Source organism: Chelonoidis abingdonii, chromosome 1 (assembly GCF_003597395.2).
Source record: "Chelonoidis abingdonii isolate Lonesome George chromosome 1, CheloAbing_2.0, whole genome shotgun sequence".
NCBI lineage: Eukaryota > Metazoa > Chordata > Testudines > Testudinidae > Chelonoidis > Chelonoidis abingdonii.
The window spans coordinates 181,680,683-181,697,812 of record NC_133769.1 but is presented as its reverse complement, the minus strand read 5'-3'; the positions used below and the strand labels follow the sequence as shown (position 1 = coordinate 181,697,812).

The following is a 17,130-nucleotide window of genomic DNA, read 5'->3' as shown; positions in this document are numbered from 1 at the left end:
AATCTGACCACTTTATGTGGTGTATAAATGGGAGCTCTCTTAAAACTCTGGCCCTGAGCATAGGTGCTGAACTCTTACAAAAATCTGGCCAAGAGTGTCATAAAAGTGCATGGCACTTTGCAAACAAGGGCTTCAATTGTGCAGCTGGTTTGGCCCAGGGTACTCTTGTACAGAACCCTATTGAAGTCTTTGGGGCTTGTCAGGGGTGTGTAGAATTTCCCGGTCACTGAAAGGTTAATAAAAAAAATTGGCTGCCTGCTCAGCTGGGGCTGATTGATGGCCTCACAACAGCTGCAGAAGAGCAGGGTGGCTACTTGAGCAGCTGAGCCTGCAACAACAGATTGGTGAGAAGCCACCCAGGAAACCAGCAGATTCTCTGGGAGAGAGGAACACAGAGTGTGAGTTTGGGAAATAGCCTACAAGAGAGGTGTGGTGGGCAGCAGTAAGAGTGTGCAAGAACTGATTCCAACTGCTTCAGATTGTATTGGAACCCAGAGGAATGGGCAGGCCTGGGTTCTCCTGCAGACCCTGCAAGAGAGGTTCTTAAAGTCTGCAGAGAAAAAGTGGTCCAAACCGCAAGAGAGTAGAGACTGTAGACAGTGGCAGATTAGCCACTGGGCTGATAGGGCCTGTGCCCTGGGGCCCTGGCCAATTTGCATGCCCGCACCCTGACCCCACTCCCAGGCAGGAGCACCAAGCAGGGTGGGGGAAGCCCATGCACTCCCATCCCACTCCCTGGAAGAATCACTGTGGGAAACCCCAGCACCTAAACCCTGGCTGTGACCCTGGGACTGGAGGTGCTCTAGGTTCCCGCTGCAACTCTGGGTGGGGCAGAGCTTCTCTGGTCTTGGGACCACAGGAAAGAGGGGTGAGAAAGAAAACGGGTTGTGGGGCCACAGTTGGAGGTGGAATGGGGCAGACAGTGGGTGGAACTGGGTAGGGCCACAGGTGGAAGGGGCTGAACAGGGGCAGAACTGCAGGCAGAAAGGGTATTCTGTGGGTGTCCCACAGTATTCTTGCCAGCAAGTTAAAGAAGTATGGATTGGATGAATGGACTATAAGATGGATAAAAATCTGGCTAGATCATCAGGCTCGACGGGTAGTGATCAACAGCTCAATGTCTAGTTGGCAGCCAGTATCAAGTGGAGTGCCCCAGGGGTCAGTCCTGGGGCCAGTTTTGTTCCATATCTTCATTAATGATCTGGATGATGGGATGAATTGCAACCTCAGCAAGTTTGCGGATGACAATTAAGTGGGATAGAGGTAGATACTCTGGAAGGTAGGGATAGGGTCCAGAGTGATCTAGACAAATTGGAGGACTGGGCCAAAAGAAATCTGATGAGATTCAACAAGGACAAGTGCAGAGTCCTGCAGTTAGGACGGAAGAATCCCATGTACTGCTACTAGCTGGGGACCTACTGTCTATGTGGCAGTTCTGCAGAAAAGGACTTGGGGATTACAGTGGACAAGAAGCTGGATATGAGTCAACAGTATGCCCTTGTTGCCAAAAAGGCTAACAGCATATTGGGCTGCATTAGTAGGACATTGCTGGCAGATGGAGGGACATGATTCTTGCCCTCTATTCAGCACTGGTGAAGCCACACCTGGAGTATTGTGTTCAGTTTTGGGCCCCCCACTACAGTAAGGATGTGGACAAATTGGAGAGAATCCAGCGGAGGGCAATGAAAATGATTAGGGGGTTGGGGCACATGCCTTATGAGGAGAGGCTGAGGAAACTGGGCTTATTTATTGTGCAGAAGAGAAGAGTGAAAGGGGATTTGATAGCCTTCACCTACCTGAAGGGAGGTTCCAAAGACAATGAACTAGGTTGTTCTCAGTGGTGGCAGATGACAGAAAAAAGGAGCAATGGTCTCAAGTTGCAGTGTGGGAGGTCTAGTTCGGATATAAGGAAAAACTATTTCACTAGGAGGATGGTGAAGCATTGAAATGGGTTACCTAAGGAGGTGGTGGAATCTCCATCCTTAGAGGTTTTTAAGGCCTGGCTTGACAGAGTCCTGGCTGGGATGATTTAGTTGGGGTTGGTCCTACTTTGAGCAGAGGGTTGGAATAGATGACCTCTGAGGTCTCTTCCAACCCCAATCTTATATGATTCTAAGGGGTGTGGTGGGGAGCAAAGAGCCTATCAGCTCAGGGCACCTCTGCTTCCTCCCTTCCTGTGAACAGCAGTGATAATATGATGTCCCTGCTCCCCCTTCCTATAAGTACTTGCCCTGAGATGAGGTTGAGGAGTGCCTGAAGTTGCATCTCCACAGCCTGGAAAAGGAGAGAGGGGACCCTACTGCATCTCCCCCAGGCCTGGGAGAGTGGTGTGAAGAACCCAGGGGGAGCAGAGGTGAGGTGGAGGGAGGGAGGCTGAACTGAGTGGATGGGGTCTGTATGGAGACAGAACTGATAGTGAGTGGAGGACAGGATTAATTGCTGGTTAGAGGATGGACAGATGTGGGGACGATAGCTCCTGGAGCAGAGGCCAAAATCACCATACCAATTAGGAGAATGGGCAACACTAATTCTCACACAAACACACTGGTGATGGGTGGGGAAAGTTCAAAAATCAAAAGACAGAAAACACAATATAATAGGATTTATCTTTTTTGTGGGGAATATTATGATTTTGGGGAGGGGCTGATTGCTGATTTTAATCTATTGAGGTTGGCAGTACTGCACATGGACATACCAGTCAGATGTCAGATTTGGGCCAAATAAAATCCTATTGAAGAGTTTGCAGTCAGTGTTTAGACACAGCATAATGGGTGAAGACAATGGAAGTAATGAGGGTAAATAAATAGGTTACCACAAAATATCATATGATTGTTTTTGTTATTTTTGCATGTCTCTTACTGGTGCTGTTAAAAAGTACATTTCTTTTCAGTGTGTGTGATTTAGTATTTATACACCAAAGGGATTGGTGGAAGGGGGTGATAGAGAGAGGAGAAGAAAGGAAGTAAGAACTAATGAATGAGGAATCAGGGCCCAGTCCTGTACTGAGAACCATAGGGATTTCATTGGGTCTTCTTACTGGCTCAGGAGTCTTCTAGAATCAGCATATTGGTCTCTATGTAGGATCGGAGTCTTAATGTCTATATTTTTTGATGGAAAGAGAATGATAATGAACACTATGAATGAAATTCACCGAGGAGCTGAGAACTACCGCAAGGTCCTTCAGACATTTCAGTCACACCTTGGGTTTGCATGCCAGGGATCGAGAGCAGAGTTGGCTGCACGAGGGGTTTCTGCTCCCTCTACAGGCCACACTAGAGGCTTCTCTATGCAAAGACCTAGTGTGCAGTAAGCCAGGGTGCAAATGTCCAGCATGCTAGCTTGATGTGCCCTAACCAATTATGTGGATCCTGTAGCCGTTTAGTAAAAATTCCATAGTGTGCTTTGACATACTGCTCTTTTAAACAGTAGTACATCAAAGTATATTACGGGACTTTGTGATGTGTAGCAAGGTTCATGCAGTCACTTAGTGCAGGGCAGGCTAGTTCGCTGTACGTTTTCATCCTGGCTTGGTGGGTACTAAGTCTCCATGTAGACAATCCCTGTGATCTGCACACATCCCCCCATCCCCCGAAAATGGCCTACGTAGAGAGGGTCAAGGAGAAGGGCCATGAGATTGTTTACATGGACGGGGTGGCCAGAACATGCTGTTTAAGTGTCACAAAGAGGGTAGAGTAGCAGATTCTGTAGGATGTGCTGCTGCCCCATGCTCCTAACTCTGAGTTGATGATGTTGGATTTAACCTTCCTTGTGTCCCCATATGGTTGACTCTGTATCACTCAGTTATTTGGATTTTATGCTAGTGACATGAATTTCATCTCAAAAAGAACTAATTAGCACAATCCAGATGTATTTACATTACCTCTCCCTTTAAAGTAGAAGAACCGAAAGTTCCATGTTGTCTTTACTGTAACTACACATTTAAGAAGTGCTTTAGCAATAGGGTTGCCAACTTTGTACTCACACAAAACCAAACACCCCTACCCCACTCCTGTTCTGATGTACCACACCCCTGCTCACTCCATCCCCCCTCCCTTTGTTGCTCACTCTCCCCACCCTCACTCACTTGCTCATTTTCACCAGTCTGGCTCAGGTGGTTGGGATGCAGAGGGGAATGAGGGCTCTGGTGGGGGTGCAGGCTCTGGGGTGGAGCTGTGGGATTTGGAGTACAGGAGGGGGCTCTAGGCTGAGGAAGGGGGTTAGGGTATGGGCTCTGGGCTGGGGGTGCAGGTTTCAGGGTGGGGCCAGAAATGAGGGGTGCAGGGTGTAGGAGGGGGTTTCTCTCTAGGGCAGGAGGTTGAGGTGCAGGAGGACTGAGGGCTCTGTCTGAGGTATGGGCCCTGGGGTGGGGCTGGGGATGAGGGATTTGGGGTGCAGGAGGAGTCTCTGGGCTTGGGATGAGGGGTTCAGAATGCAGGAGGGGGATCAGGGCTGGGGCAGGGAGTTGTGGCATGGGAGAGGTGAGGGCTCTGGGATGGAGCCATGGATGAGGGATTTGGGGTGTGGGAGGGGTTTCTGGGCTGGGGTTGAGGGGTTTGGAGTGTGGGAGGGTACTTTGGGCTGGGGCAGGGAGTTAGGGTGTGGGGAGATGTGAGCGTTCTGGGTAGGGGTGCAGACTCTGAGGTGGGACTGGGGATGAGAGGTTTGGGGTGCAGGGGGGTACTCTAAGCTGGGAACAAGGAGTTTGGAGGGTGGAGGGGGATCAGGGCTGGGGAGGGGGTTGGGGCACGGGACAGGGTCAGAGGTGCAGGCTCTGGGTGGCACTTACCTCAAGCAGCTCCCAGAGCAGCGGCATGTCCCCCTCCATTTCCTACATGGAGGCATGGCCAGGCAGCTCTGTGTGCTGCCACGTCTGTAGGCGCTGCCCCTGCAGCTCCGATAGGCTGCAGTTGGCCACTTGAGGCGGGGGTAGCATGTAGAGCTCCCTGGCCGCCCCTATGGGGTGGCGCATGTTGCTGCTTCCTGGAGCCGCACAGAGCCAGTGCAGGCAGAGAGCCTACCTTAGCCCTGCTGCACTGCCGACCGAACTTTTATTGGCCCAGTCAGCAGTCAGAAACCAGACACCTGGCAACCCTATTTAGCAGTCTGTTTTTAAAGTAACTATAAGATGTTATCTGTATGAAAAAACAAAAGAGTAAATTGTGTTCCTGATCTTTGGTGATGGAATTATGCCAGGGTATGTCATTCTCTAATAGCTGTACCTAAGGAAAACAAGAAATCTCAAAAGATCTTTTTTCAGGAGTCTCTTCATATGAGTTTAGCTCAGAACCTGAACTCATGACATTTTTAAATATATTTTTTTTTGTAGTGAGTTTTGTATGCTGCCATTATAAATTTCTAGTCACTTTATCGAATTCTGGCTTGTGTAACCCTATTGACTTAGTGTGAATGTAACTGAAGATAGACTTTAGCTCCAGGATTTTATATTACTGCCCTACAAAATATCCACCATTCTACAATACGTCCAATTGACCTCCCATAGGTCTTGCATTATATTTCCTTTACTGCTGCTGAGAATGTTATAATGCCTTTTGATTTGACAGATATTATATCTCCATGTGTTTCCTCTAATAATTATGATTTGTACATTTATCCACACTCAGGGCTACAGATTTCCTATTAGGAGGTCTACTTAAATGATTTACTGTATTTTGGTTTAGTAACCTCTTATATTTTTTTTCTGTTTACCAATTGCAGCAAAGCTAGAAACTTTGTTTTCAGTACCACCTTCTAGGTGTTTTATATAAATAATAAAGCCACTAAAGTCTCCTCTTTGTTCCCAGAGTACCCCACTGACCTCTTTCTATCTTGAAAAGGTTCCATCTACCGCTGATCTCTTTGTTCCTTCCTAATGGCAGTTTTCAGCCTATGGAGTCTCTTTTCATCTGTTTTCTTGACTTAAGAATTAATTATTTAAATTTGTCAAATGTTCTGTGTAAATATAAGTACATCAGTTCATAGTTCCCCTAAAAGCTGCTCTAAAAGAGATGTAGAATTTCTAGCCCTGCATTTCTTCATATTGCGTTTTGTGCTGGGGTTTTTTTGGCATTCACAGATGCATAGAACTATGTAAAAACAGCCATAACTGTGTCAGACCAATAGTCCATCTAGCTCCATATCCTGTCTCTGACAATGCCCAATGTCATATGTTTCAGAGGGAATGAACAGAAGAGGGCAATTTCAAGTGATCTATTACCTGTAATCCAGTCCCAGCTTCTGGTAGTTGGAGGTTCAGGGATACCGGGAGCATGGAGTTGCTTCCCTGACCATGTTGGCTAATAGCCATTTATGGACCTATCCTCCATGAACTTATCTAACTATTTTTTGAATCCAGTTGTGATTTTGTTCTTCACAACATCCCATGGCAATGAGTTCCACAGGTTTACTCTGTTAGTTTTTGAACCTACTGCCTATAAATTTCATCACGTGACCCTCATTCTTGTGTTAAGTGAAGAGGTAAACACCTCGTTATTCACTTTCTCCACATCATTCAAGATTTTTTATAGATTTTATAGATTTTTATCATATCATATCCCTTAATTCTTTTTTCTAAACTGAAGAGTCCCTGTCTTTTTAATGTCTCCTCATAGAAGCTGTTCCATTCCCCTAATCATTTTTGTTCCCCTTCTCTGCACCTCTTCCAATTCTAATATATATTTTTTGAGATGGGGGATAACCAAAACTACACACCATATTCAAGGTGTGGATTTATATAGTGACATTATGGTCTATCTATCCCTTTCCTAAAACTTTTGACTTCTGCTGCAGTTTCAGCAGATGTTTTCAGGGAACTATCCCTGATGCCTCCAAGATGTTTCTTGAGCAGAAATGTCTAATTTAGACCCTGTTGTTTTGTATATATAGGTGGAATTATTTTTTTTCAATATGCGTTACTTCCTGCTCTTTAACTGTTAGTTAAGTGCAAAGCTGACTTCTTTTCTGAATAATTTTGTGTTATCTGCAGATATTACCAATTCACTGTTCTCCCTTTTTCCAGATCATTAATGAATATGTTGAACAGTGCAGGTCCCAACACAGAGCCTTGCGGGGACCCCACTAGGTACCCCTCTGCATTAACTAATGAGTTAACATCACTACATTATCTTCAGATAATAATATTTATAAAAGATGAACAGGCTTTTATCCATGCTTTAATATGCTTATATCATTTAATTTTCATAATAAATATTGGAATAGACTGCCCATCACACTTCAACAATGAATATGCCCCAGCAACAGTAACAAAATAAAAATCTCTCCCTAGCAAGCATAATATTCCTCCAGTCTTCAGCACACTCTCTCCTCAAAAGCCCACGGAAAAGATGGGCCTTACACCGTGTCTGAAAAGTTACAAAATCTGGGTTCTGGTAGCAGGGCTGGCTGCAGGTGTTTTGCTGCCCCAAACGAAACGAAAAAAGAAAAAAAAAAGTCGGAGCGCTGCCCCTTGAAAAGTGCTGTCTGCAAAGGGCTGGAATGCCGCCCCTTGAAAAGGGCAGTGCCTAGAGCTGGCCCTGTCTGGTAGATCAAGTGTGACGCGAGTTCCAAAGTCAGGTACTGCACACAGGGAGTGCTCTGCCAACCCTGCCTTATCATTTGTATAGAGAAAGCTTACCCTTAAATGTCTCTGATCTCAGCCATTGCAGTATGATGCTACAGGCTGCTTCCTCCCTCCTCCCTCCCCTGCCCCAGCCAAAACAGCCTGTTTGCCCTGTCTCTGACTTTGAGATGCTGCTGCTATTTGTTTTCTTTGGTGTACTTCATCTCCTTACCTGAGTAATATACTGGGCAATATCCTACAGGATTGATTCTCTCCCACCCTCCTGCTTCTATTGCTGTACTTTTGTACCTGCCTTGTTTTGACCTATTTTTTCCCTAATTTTTTAACTGATTATGCTTCCTGTGTACTTTACTAACATCTCTTCACTTTCTAATAGCAAACTACTCTTCCATAAGTGCCTCTGTGAAGTTCTTCCCAATGGGAGTTCCTGAAAATTAGTTGGCAGATCAGAGATTTCTGCATTAAACTTATAAATCTTAACTGGAGCATGCTATATTTTTCAGAAAGGTCAGAAATTTATGATTATCTGTTTAGAGTATAACACTGTAGACAATTCTAGCCCCTTGCCTACATGGCAAAAAATCTGCTTTAACATTTCCAATTTCTTTTGTAAATCCTAGCACCTTTGCTTTGCATCCCAGTGCTTACTTTGGTGATTCCAAAGAAAATTGTAATGTTTTCAGTCTTTTAGATCCATAAACCCTTCAACCTTTTGAATAAATTCATTGTGTAAGCTACTGTAATACCAGGATACAAGTAACTGTGTTAAAAACAATTGAATACATTTATTAATGAGGGCAAGGATGGATTTGTGGGTAAAACATAGGAATGAAACTCAGGAGGGCTAGATTCTCTTCCCAGTTGTGCCAAAGCCTACCTATGTGTGTTTGGTAAAGTAAGTTTTAGCTTCTCTGACTTAAGTTTCCCAGTCTGTAAAATTGGAATAATAATACTTCCCTACCTCAGAGGGATGAGGAAAATTTAAATAATTAAAGTTTGTAAAATACTTGAGACTATCTGATGTAAAGTCCTATATAATAGAAAAATGTTATTTATGGTATAGATATATGCCTTAATAATACAACAGCATAAACTATATCCCCATGAAAAGAGTGGAAATAGTTTTCAGTCTGATAATATCTATTTGTGAAATTTATAACTATATGCTGCCAAGTCTCATTTTAGATGTCTTGGCCTACAGAGAGAACATTTAGTTCCTTCAAATATATTAGAATCATCCTTTTCACCATATATATGTACGAGTTTTAGGCAACAGAGAGTTCTACAGTTTCATTAAACACACAAGTGAAACATTGGGTCCATTTGAGTCCTACTGCTATGTCCTGGTCCTGCAAACATTTACATATGTTCATAAAATTAATCACATAAATAGTGCTGCTGAAGTCAGTGTGACAACTTGTGTGCTTAAAATTAAGCACTTTCTAAGTTTAAGTGCGTGCCGGACTTCAGATACTATGATGCTTTTCTTTTTTAAAAAAAAAATGACTTCCCTGATTCAGGGCCAGGCCTGAATTTTTTTGCACTCCCCTTTCAAAACTTAGGGCAGGGGTAGGCAACCTATGGCACACATGCCAAAGTCGGCACACGAGCTGATTTTCAGTGGCACTCACACTGCCCGGGTCCTGGCTACCAGTCCGGGGAGCTCTGCATTTTAATTTAATTTTAAATGAAGCTTCTTAAACATTTTAAAAACCCTATTTACTTTACATACAACAAGATTTCAGTTATATATTATAGACTTATAGAAAGAGACCTTCTAAAAACGTTAAAATGTATGACTGGCACGTGAAACCTTAGATTCGAGTGAATAAATGAAGACTTGGCACACCACTTCTGAAAGTTTGCTTACCCCTGACATAGGGTATGTGTCACCTCGTACACTTGGACCCTCTGTATAAGTCAGAGATTTCTGTGACCTTGTCTACACACAAGTCTTGCTGATTTAAATGCCTGAAATAAATGTAGTGATGGAATTGTATAGCTAAACCAGGTACTATTCATTTAACTCTCTTTTTAAGCTTGCTGAAGGATAATGATGAGTTGTTACAGATAATGGCCTGGTCTACACTATGCGTTTAAACCGATTTTAGCAGCATTAAACCGATTTAACGCTGTACCCGTCCACACTACGAGGCCCTTTATATCAATATAAAGGGCTCTTTAAATCGGTTTCTGGGGCAAGTTCCTAAGAGAACCAGTGTATTCAGAGAGCACAGTGCTGCTCCATGTCAGACCCCTGCAGAAATGATGAGCTTAATGCCATTCACGGGGGGTGCCCCTGCACAACTCCATTCCGTTGCTTCCTCCTCCCCCAACCTTCCTGGCTATGATTGCAGTGGTCCCCCATTTGTGTCATGAAGTTATAAGATGCAGGAATAAAGAAACAGTGACTTGTATGAGATAAAATGAGGGGGAGGCAGGCCTCCGGGGCTATGATAGTCCAGACAGGACATTAACGGTGTGGGGGAGAAGGGCCCAGCATTCCACTGCTGTGATATCCGGCAGTACAGAATCTTTTCTTACACAGGAAAGGAGGGGGCTGATGAAGCTCAGGCTCCCAGGTTAGCTATGATGAAATGGTTACCAGCCGTTCTTGTTACCTTCTACTGGGAATGACCGGGATGTCCTTCCTTATTCTTACATTCAGGGCGCCCGCTGGCCAGCCTTCACCTGAGTGTCCACACATTTGGAGCACCTTGCACGGGTCTGATGGTGCACGGAACGATAATCAGTCATTATTGTTCACCGTCTGCCACCATGAGGGGAAGAGCCGGATCACTGCTCACTGCCTGCAGTCATCACGTCTACCAGTCGTAGCATTTCATGTAGATAGGGTGACATGAAAAGATAGTCATTAAAAGCTATCTTATTTCTTTTTTCTTTTCATGTGCGGGCGAGGGGAAGTAAATTTGACTGAGCTATCCCTGAACCACGCCGGACAATGTGTAGTCTGACCCTACAAGGCACCTGAGGTCTCAGCCAAGAATGCAAATACTTTTCACTCGGAGAACTGCTCGGTGGATCTGTGGGAATAGTCTGATGGTCCTCAGCTACCCCTCTCTACTCCCTCCTGCGTTTCCTCCGCTGCCTTCCTTGTATGTACACTCCATTTGGTCTTTATGATCTAGCTGCTTGGCTTCCCATACGCTTGTCAGCGCAGCCTGTGTAGCCCATTTAAGATCGGTATGAAATTTCTTTCTTTCGAAACGCCTTTGGCATTTGTCTGTCAGTTCTGTACAGAAGCTTTTGATGAGAACAGATTTGTCTCCCAGTACACGATCAGACCCAGTACTCTCCCATAACAGTCCATGCTGGAGCCTGTGTGGCTTTGGGACGCATTGCCACCCTCTGATCAGAAAAGCTGCCATGCTGGCAAACAGAAATGAAATTGTTGCAGGGGCACCCCCCTGTGAATGGCATGTAGCTCATCATTTCTGCAGGATCTGACACAGGAGCAGCTGTGCTCTCTGATACACTGGTTCTCTAGTACACTTGCCCCATATTCTAGGCAGGACTGACTCTATTTTTAGAAACCATAAAGGAGGGATTGACTCGGGGAGTCATTCCCAGTTTTGCTTTTGCGCCCCCGGCCTATCTCAGCCAGGGGCACCCATGATAGCAGCAGACAGTACAGAGGAACAGATAACCGTCATGTCATTGCCAATTTATGCCGGCAACAGACAGTACAGAACGACTGATAACTGTCTCTGCTATCATGCAAAAGCAAGTGAATGCTGCAGTGTAGCGCTGGAGTATTGCCTCTGTCCGCGGCATCCAGTACACATACGGTGACTGTAAAAAAATAAATAAATAAATAAATAAATAAAAAGCTTAACAGGCTCTATGGTTGCCGTGCTATGGCGTCTGCCAGGGCAATCCAGGGAAAAAAGGCATGAAATGATTGTCTGCCATTGCTTTCCCGGAGGAAGGAATGACTGATGACATTTACCCAGAACCACTCGCGACAATGATTTTTGCCCCATCAGCCACTGGGCTGTCAACCCAGAATTCTAAGGGGCAGGGGAGACTGCAGGAACTAAGGGATTGCTATGGAATAGCTACCCACACTGCAATGCTCCGGAAATCGATGCTAGCCTTGGTATATGGACGCACACCACCGAATTAATGTGCTTAGTGTGGCCGCGTGCACTCAACTTTATACAATCTGTTTTATAAAACCGGTTTATGTAAAATCAGAATAATCCTGTAATGTAGACGTACCCTAACGATTGAATTAAATACATGTTTTTTTGGTGCCAAGTCTGGAATTTTTACTCTGTATGACAGGTGAAATATTTTTTAATATTAAGACTTCATTTTCTTTCAGACCTGTGCCAAGATGTAGCAGAAAATTCTATAAGGGAGGTGAAGTGTAATTTCTTAAAGGAATTTTTGAAAAAATGGCCAACCATAGTGCTTGGGGGTAAATTAATATTTCAAGAATTTGGAACAAATGCTGATTCAAATGCATACTACATAGCTAGTTCTGAGGCCACGTTCTTTCAGATGGAAATAGCAACATTTACAAGTTAATAGATAGGTTTGAAATCCATTTGAAGGCTTCAGGAGATGCCGAGTGTGCCTTTGCTATACCTCCTGGAAATGAAAAGATGGGGCACTTGTTCACAAAATGTTCAATGGTTCACAGGTCTCTGCATTTGCACTACAGTGAATCCTTGACTCTCCACTTGCGCACCAGGTGCATTCCATGTAATGTCTTAATATGGTTGATGTTTGTCCACTGTCTTTAGCGGAACTTTAAGGCAAGTGTGAGGTGGGTGAATAAGGCTGTCATGGAGCAGGAGCTTGTACTCGTCCAACATACCATAGTCAAGAAATGGCTAGGAGGAAGGATGTTTGAGAAGTATAAGAGTGTTGGTTTCAAGTCTCATAGCTGCATTTAGCTGGATCTCAATGAGGTCTGTGTGTGTGCTTCTTCCTTAAAGAGGTTCACAGTACTCAGCTGTGGAATAAAGTAAAGCCAGAGTTGCTGTTTGCAGTATGTGAGCATCATGACCCAAGCTGGAACTCGCTAGCTTTTGGATTATACTGATGTGACTCTTTGTTTTGTATCTCACCTGCTTCAGATGTTAATGAGTAAAGCTGCAATCAAGGTGGACTCCTAGGTAGCGGGACTTAGGATTGTGGAAGATTGCCTTGCCACAAAAGTTTATGCTCATCATCCTTTTATCTTCAGAATTGTGGAAATGGAAAACCAAGGACACTGTTTTTGATGGCTTGAGTTTGAACCGCCAGTAATGACAGTAGTTTTCCATCCTTTTCTGCTTCTTTGAGTGTCACTGCCTGTGTCACTAGTGTCAGATTGTTTTGGTCACATCACTTACATATAAGCTAAGAAGGGATGGTGCTAGTACTGATCCCTGTGGGAGGCCATTGTGCAGATTCAGCTTTTTGCTAAACTAAATTCAGAGTTAGACATGGAACATTAGGTCAATGCTTTCAGACAGAATGAGTTGAAATGCCCGGTTGCATTGAAGGGGGTGGATACCTTCAGCAGTAGGCTCTTGTGCCAGACAGTGTCATAGGCTGATGGCAAGTCTATAAAAGCTGCGGCTGTTTTAAGCTTCCTTTGAGGTGCTTCCTGCACATCTAATAAATGTATCCGTCACCCAGCATCTGATAGTGAAGGATGCTACAGCATGTTTATTAGGAAGTAATACATGTTTTATTAGCCTGTATGCATACATTTGGGTATATGTCAATAAATGCTTGGGCTTGGCCAGTTCCCCATACCAGATTCTTGCAAATTCTTTTGTGCTCCTTCTCTAGCACTTCCAAACACTGTCAAAACATCTGCTCAGTGATTCCATTGATTTATCTTCTATGTATTGAAACAGATGGATTTTAAAAATCCTTTATGAAGCTATATTTTATTAGGCACCACTGCAATTGCCACATCATGCAGTAAATGGCTTTATATACTAGTTCTAAGATATATACTGTGAGCTTTTTCTTAAGAAATCTGCACTTGAGTCAAGCACTTCTTGTGTAACTTGTACTATTATTTTGGTCACTTTCTTGTCCTTGTGGATCTCTCTTGTACTAAATGGAATATTCACCAGGTTATCTATCCCTAGTTTTGTTAGAAAAGTCTTGTCTGACTTCATGTCTGACCTCTTTCCCAATTGCCTTTAATGCTCTATAATTCCTCTACTTTGCTGCTTATCTTCTAATTTCTCATGTTCTGTCCCTAGGGGAAAAAATCTATATCTCCTTTATTCTAAGACATACATGCAAAATAATTCTGTATTTTTTGTAGTCCTCTCACGTTATCTCTCTGCTATTCTGAAGAGAACTGAACTTTCTCTACATCACTTCTCAGATGAGTCTACATTTAAAATAATCATTTTACTATCTGAGACATTCTGTGCGTTTGATTCTCATTTTTGTTCCTTTAGTACAAAAGAATGGGTGTCAGGGGAATAACGAAGCTAGGAAACTACAAATGAAGTGTTGTATGGTTTTGCAGACAACCTGGCTGCATCTACCATTATATCTTAAATAATGTTTCCACTAAGTGTCTGTACTTCTAGGTGGAAAAGAATGTAAGTGAGATTTTTTTTTGGTTGATTGAAGTAGAAATGTGTGTGTGAGAGAGATGACTAGTAAGAGAAAAGAAGAATGGGCACTTGAAGAAATAGGATTCTACTACAGTCTGTTTGGTCTGTGGACTTCAGCCTGTGACCTGTGAACATCTTTGTAAAATGAATTATTTCTTCTATAATATGTTGGTGTAACATGACAGGCTAGCCTAAAAGAAAAGGGCAAGTGAGAATCTGATACTATTCACGGCAGTCTGTCCAATAACCAGTTCAGATGCCTTAGGTTTTGTTTCTTTGTTTGCATTTTTATCAGTGTATAAGAGAGCATATGTACACAGTAAGGCACTAAAGTTGAAGAGAAAAAATGTGTTATATCATTTTTGTAAGTTGATATGTTACAAGTATTTTTTTTTTTTTTTTTTAGCTAGCAAGTGAAAAGTAACAGAGAAACAAGTCGGGAAGGGTGATTATTTTTGAATTATAGTGTACTTTAGTAGCTGTCCTTGCACAGCCCTGAGAGGAGACCAGGGATTGAATTGTGACTCAGCAATCACCATGATTCAGCCTTTGCTCTGTGGGGGATGTTAACTGTGCCAGCCTTTTTACTTTGCTCAGATTACTTACCTGTATGCACAAGCAATGCTGTTCTGTGTAATGCATTTGAGAGGTGGAGTCAAGACTATGCCCATCTCCGGCTCATTCTCTCTCATACTGTGATCTGGGGCTCAAACAGCCCACAGAGGGCATAAGAAAGTTATTGGCCAAGTGGAGTGAGGCTTTATGCTCAACTTGATATCAATTTTGTTTGTCTTTATGTAATGTGATAACTTGGAACACTGGATATAATCAATACCAACATTTTAAAAAAATATATTGAATGGAAAAAAATAAGGAACAATCAGTTGCATAGGTACGAAATGGGAAATGCCTACGTAAGAGTACTGTGGAAAGGGATCTGGGGGTCATAGAGGATCACAAGCTAAATATGATTCAACGGTGTAATGCTGTTGCAAAAAGAAAAAGCAAACATCATTCTGGGATATATTAGCAGGAGTACTGTAGCAAGACATGAGAAGTAATTCTTCAGCTCTACTCTGCACTGATTAGGCCTCACCTGGATAATTGGGTCCAGTTCTGGGCACCACGTTTCAGGAACGACGTGGACAAATTGGAGAAAGTCCAGAAAAGAGCAACAAAAATGAAAAAAGGTCTAGAAAACATGACCTATGAGGGAAGATTGAAAAAATTGGGTTTGTTTAGTCTGGAGAAGAGAAGACTGAGAGGGGACTTGATAACAGTTTTCAAGTACATGAAAGGAGGTAGAAAAATTGTTGTTCTTAACCTATGAAGATAGGACAAGAAGCAATGGGCTTAAATTGGAGCAAGGGCAGTTTAGGTTGGACATTAGGAAAAACTTCCTAACTGATTAAGCACTGGAATAAATTGCCCAGAGAGGTGGTGGAATCTTCATCATTAGGGATTTTTAAGAGCAGGTTAGACAAACACCTGTCAGGGGATGGTCTAGATAACACTTAGTCCTGCCTTAAGTACAAGGGACTGGACTAGATGACCTCTCGAGGTCCCTTCCAGTTCTATGATTCTGTGAAACATCATTCAGTCCCAAACTAAACTGTTTCATTTGCAAGCTTGTTTAAAAATTTACTCTTATTACTATTTTAAATTTTTATTGCTTTTCCTAGAGATACAAAAAATAAGTACACACATGACCAACATCTTGTTGTGTTCCTGAGTACTTCATGGCATTTCCAATAGAATTACGCAATTTTACAACCTGTCAAAGCTGCAAAACCAGACAATACTACGCAATACATTAGAGTGGAGGTTACTGTAATATAATAATACATGTACGTGAAGGGGGCGGGGACAGAAAAGGAAGACAGTTTGAGTGCTTAAAAAATGACAGATCTCTTCCAATCTCAGTATATTTTATCCAAATGTATCTAGAAGCTGGTCTAAGTATCTTTGCATTAATATACCTGATCTTTATGGTGATAAGCTATTCTTTCTATGTCTGCTAACTCAGTCAGATCCGACGATCTTTCATCTACCCTGGGCATAAAACTATCCTTCCATTTTTGTAAAATAATTCACCTGGTGATCATTGGAGACCTCAAAAATAAAAGTCTTTGTGGCGGAGTTAATAGAAAAGTATCCTATGATGATAACTTTCAGCAGAGGTTTGGCTGTTGACGTCAAGCACCATTTTAACTCTAATGTCCACCTCTTTTCACAGTTGTCTGACTGTTAGACATTATCATAGCATATATATCAGGGTCCATATTTCTCTACAAAGGTCAGAGGACAAGGTCTTTGTCTTGTGCAAGTGCTGCAAAGTCCAATACATTTTGAATACAATCTTCTGTTGTTTTGAGCGTTGCCTGAGATCCACAGAGGCATTTTTAACATTACATAATATGTTCTACCATTGGGATTCTTTTGAGAGTTGTCACAGATCTCCTTCCCACACTTTCAGAAAGAACGCTAGGCTAATGGAACCCCTGTTTATTAACAAAGCCCATGTCGCAGACATGGGCCTGTGGAGTTTATGAAACAATTTCAAAAGTTCTCAATAGTTCTGGTGACTTTTGGCGGTTCTATGGCATCTGGACCAAACTGATAGGTAGCAGGACAGTGTGGATGAAATTGGTATTTGTTAGCTACTGTGACAAAGTTCCTCCTCTACCTTGGTGGGTCCTGCACTTCTTGGCAGATTTGCTCACCTCAGTGATCTTCCCCACAGTCTGGGTCAACTTCTCCTGTGTCTGATCAGGAGTTGGGAGGTTTCGGGGGAACCCAGGCCCGCCCTCTACTCCGGGTTCCAGCCCGGACCCTGTGGATCGCAGCTGTCTATAGTGCCTCCTGTAACAGCTGCAGGACAGCTACAACTCCCTGGGCTACTTCCCCATGGCCTCCTCCAAACACCTTCTTTATCCTCACCACAGGACCTTC

The 17,130-nt window shown here is 43.2% G+C and overlaps 1 protein-coding gene across 4 annotated transcripts in view; it reads left to right on the top strand.

The window, feature by feature from the left end:
- Positions 1-17,130, top strand: part of CADM2 (cell adhesion molecule 2) — a 1,090,305-nt gene that overhangs the window by 746,863 nt on the left and 326,312 nt on the right. Inside the window, exon 1 of one of the 4 annotated variants that reach the window (XM_032771631.2) lies at positions 2,262-2,353. The exons of the other annotated variants lie outside the window; for them this stretch is intronic. The gene's annotated coding sequence lies outside the window, so the exon portion shown is untranslated. Of the gene's footprint in view, positions 1-2,261; positions 2,354-17,130 lie in introns of those variants that run through there. 4 annotated transcript variants of the gene reach the window in all.